The sequence below is a fragment of the Triplophysa rosa genome, linkage group LG4 (assembly GCF_024868665.1).
Source record: "Triplophysa rosa linkage group LG4, Trosa_1v2, whole genome shotgun sequence".
In the NCBI taxonomy this organism is placed as follows: Eukaryota; Metazoa; Chordata; class Actinopteri; order Cypriniformes; family Nemacheilidae; genus Triplophysa; species Triplophysa rosa.
Genome location: NC_079893.1, coordinates 18,468,008 through 18,472,587, shown reverse-complemented (window position 1 = coordinate 18,472,587; position 4,580 = coordinate 18,468,008).

Sequence of the window (4,580 nt, the reverse complement as noted above, 5' to 3'; positions counted from 1 at the left end):
CTCAAAAATCCTAACAGCCGTCTAACCTCCCTCACGTTCGATGGAGAAGGCCACGCATCCAAACAGTGAACTTTGTCCTTGTCTACCTGAACTCCCTTCGACGAAATCATGTGCCCCAAGAACCGGACCTCTGGCCTCAGGAGGAAGCATTTACTCGGTTTCAGCTTCAGTCCGTGCTGACGCAACCTGGAGAATACAAGCTCCAACTTCTCACAATGACTCTTGAAATCCACCGAAAACACAATAATATCGTCGAGATAGATCAAGAGAATGTCAAAGGCCAGATCACCTAACGCTGTACTCATCAACCGCTGAAAAGTGGCCGGAGCGTTGCATAAACCAAACGGCATCCTCGTCCACTCATACAACCCGAAAGGCGTTGTGACAGCAGTCTTCTCCATATCTGATTCCTTTACTGCAACTTGAAAATACCCTGCAGTGAGATCCAGGGTGGAAAACAATTGAGCATTCCCTAAAGCATCCAGGGATTCCTCCACACGGGGAAGGGGGTAAGCATCCTTGAACGTGACTTGGTTGAGTCTTCGGTAGTCACAACAGAACCGAACACCATCTTTTTTTTATCACGATGACTGCAGGTGAGGCCCATGGACTGCGACTCTCCTTAAGTATACCCTGACTGACAAGATCCTGTACATGTCTCTTGAACTCCTGGAAAACGTGAGGTGGTATTCGTCTGTGGCGTTGCTTTATGGGCTGTGCATCTCCTGTAGGAATACTATGTGTCACTGTCATTGTATACCCAAAATCTATGTCACTCTTAGAGAAAACATCACTGTACCGTGACAGCAGGCCATTTAACACCTCACGTTGCTCCTCAATCAGTCCATCCTGGTTCACTTGCACTGGAATTGACAGTTTCCTGGGCTGATACTCCACCTTAACACTACAATGCATATATCACTTAACTCGTAACTCACTCTCATCCTCTTCAAATTCCACCATTTGCTTTGGGAGTACTTTCTGAGGCTGGGACACAACCACAATTCTGGATCTCGGCATCAATCTGACGGCTTCTTGACAGAGATTCAACACTCGCACTGGAACTCTTCCTTTTTCTATGTTAGCAAGCATATTGGCTACAAACAGTCCTTTTGGAAGGGTAACAGAATCTGTGCATTCCACCAGTACTTGACGCTTCACTCTACAAGGCATACTGCAGTGGCCTTCGACAATCTTTTCACTCAAGGGCGGAATTGTCACGACTTGCTTTCCAGACACTTTAACAAATCCTATCCTTCCTGTTGGACCTAAGGATCCCTCATCTTGATTCACTTTTGCTATCATTCTTCTCACACTAGCATCTGTGCCTTGGCTGACGTTACTTTCCTTGCTCAACTCCTTTCCAGACAGTACAAGATGTTTCAATTCACTAAGGACTAGTGTTGTCAAAAGTACCGGTACTTCGGGTCCAAGTCGGTACCTAAAAATAAAAAAGTTGTCGGTACCTAATTTTCACAAGACCCGGTAGTACCGACGTACCGGGTCAACCGGGTACTGATGCTCTGTCTGACAGGTTGTCAGTCGGAAACTTTTTATAGACGCAACAAGACGTGATGAGCGGATAAGCGCGGCTCCGATCCACAAGAGATGCGCGCAGAAATACTTCAGATTAAAGTCATATCACGAAGAAAACGAACAGAGTTTTGTGGTGAAACGAGGAAGCATCCGGATTTAAGTTAACAAGTTCAAGCGGTAAGTTTCAAATTATATTCGCGTTTGCATTATGAATGTTGTAGCATATGTTAAGTTAAAGGTTACGTCAAAATAAACATCCCTGTTTGCGTGTTAATTTGTTAGCGCCAATGCTAATCCAGTCAAGTGTCCTTATTAACCATTTAATGCTTTTATAACTGTAATGGAGTAAACTTAATGGGAGGACAGGATGGGGTTTACAGTACCTATTTTATTTAGGCCTCTCTGAAATCTATGTGCTAGAAAACTATCACTAACTGCATGACTAGCAATGTGTATGTCTTGGATAGATAACTCTATTAGGTTTAAAAAGCCACATTTAAACAAAAGAAAAATATATCTGTTGCATTTATTATTTTAATATACAGTTACCTTAATGTAAGTAATCTTGTGTAAATGCAGTATAAAAACGGAGGTTTGTTTTAATATTGCATATGCATGTTTGTTCAGTCAGTTGGCTTACTGAAGTTTATTCTATTTGTCTTATACAGCAGCAGACTGAGGAAGATCAGCATCAGCAGAGAGCACACAACAGTTTCAGCAACAATTAACTTATACTTCATGTATACAAAATGGCATTGCTTTCTATACATTTATATTAACAATGAGCTTTATTAATAAAATTGTGTTTCAATTAGCATGTACTTGTGTTTTGCTTTGGTACCGAAATTGGTACCGAGAACCGTGGAATTTTACTGGTATTGGTACCGACTACTGAAATTTTGGTACCGTGACAACACTACTAAGGACATTCATTCCCACAATTCCATCCAATCCCTTCAGCTCCTGTGCATCGGGGTTGGACTCTGTGAGCACGAAGACACACTTTCCTGGAAGCAGACTTCCCATGCACTCTATATCTGCCTGTAGACATCCAAGAACAGGAATGTCCAATCCATTTGCTGCAGTCAGCCGCACCCACTTAGCGGACGACAGCTGGATCTCTCGCTCTCCAAAATGCTGTTTAAAGTGAGACTCTGAGATGGTGGTGACCTCTGAACCAGTGTCCAGCAGGCATTTCGTGGGCACCCCTGCTATTTTACCTCCACTGTCAAACAGTCTCCAAAAGCACTCTCCTTTAGCGTCTTGGGTCCTTCATCAGCCTTCCAGTCAGCTTTATGGCATCGGATTACTGAAGGCCCATTGGTGTCTGCAAAGTCACTAGACGTAGCTCCTCTTAATGTCTCTGTCACTTCTGCCATTTGTGATAATGTAGCACCTCGGTTACTCATCTCCCTATGCTGCCCACACTGTCGACTGGTGTGGCCAGGTTCACCACACGTGTAACAAATATATTTCCCTTCACTGTTCTTTAGTGGCTGCCTCCTTGCACCAACAGGCTGGGGGTTAGTTCTCCCTTGACTATGGATTATTCTGTACAATTCTTCCTGTCGTGCAGCTATTTTCTCTATGGCCTTGTGCAACTTTTCTAATGATAGTGAGGAAGAACTGTCATCCGTCGCAACTGTAATGTGAACTGTAGCCCTCGCATGCCCCGGGGTCTTCATGTTACTGTCCGACTGTGCTTCCTCTTCCTCAGACCACGTGATGGCATCCTGCATCAACTGTGCAAAAGTCAAGCTTTGCTCTTCCTTGATCCTCCGTTTCATCTCCCTTCTCAGGAAGTCATCCCTTAGGCCAAGGGCTAGCTGCTCCTTCAACACACTCTCTTCATCTGACACTCTGCTTGATTCTCTGCGTTTTATCTTGTACAGTTTCTCTCGTAGATCATAAGCATAGGCACGTATGGTCTCACCGGGCGCTTGTTTTCGATCATAAAAGTCTTTTAACCTTGTGCCAATAGGCACCTTGTCCCCATATGTTTCCTGGAGCAGCTTGAAGATGGAATCCACACTGTTATCCCCGTCTGTCAGCAGAAACTTCACAGTACCTTTAGCCTCCCCCTTCAAGTGCTGCTTAACCAGCTCCACTTGATCTTCCTCTGCCACTTTCAAGATCCGAAATGCTGATTTCATAGAAGCTATCCACTCTTCCACGCTGCTCTCTCCCGGCTTGATGGTACCAGTGAAATCTGTGAATTTGTGATCTCGTGGAATATAGACTGTTGCTGGGGTTGTACGACTGGATGCTTGCTGCTCCATTACTGCCCTTGCCAATGACAGTGCCTCTCGCTGCTCCATTCTGGCATGATCCAAGGCACCAGCTTGCTCCGCTAATCTCCTCTGCATTTCAGCAAACTCCTTCTTCAGTTCTTCCATTTCAGCCATTTTCTGCTTGCTCAAAGACCTGGGACAGAATACTAAAAAAAAAACACAGGCTAAGTACGATCCTGTTCGTGACGCCAAATTAATGTAGCGGGAATTTCACTACACTGTAGGGGATTTTATTCTACACCATCTAGGACGACTAGAAAAATGAAAGGAGCTATGTCCCCACCCCTAGAACAATTAATTCCTATACTTAAGCTTTTAAGTATGTGTTTCTCTGTCTTGATTGTGTCCTTCTATTTTAGTTATGACTGATGAGGAGAAGGCTCCAAGACTAAGAATGCCCCTTGGAGAGCGATTAAATAATTTATCCTTTTCCCAATTACCAGCCAACAAGACAGGAGGAATGCCCCTACTCCCAGATGAAGGTTTTACACTTATTTTCTTAAAGGTGTAGCAAAGAATGAACAGAATGAAGCAACAATCATAAGACAAGATAAACTCTTTGTTTCACTTTTCTTAGGGTTTCACCAAGAAAAAGTACAGCATACAATGAAAAACAAAGTTTCGTTCAGATTCACCTTGTTAAGTTTCTTTTCTTTCCACAATAATCCTCAAATATAGAGTAAATAGGAAAACAACAATTCTTAATGATGTACAGCTAACACTTAGAACACTCAACAGTATTTTACAGATAGT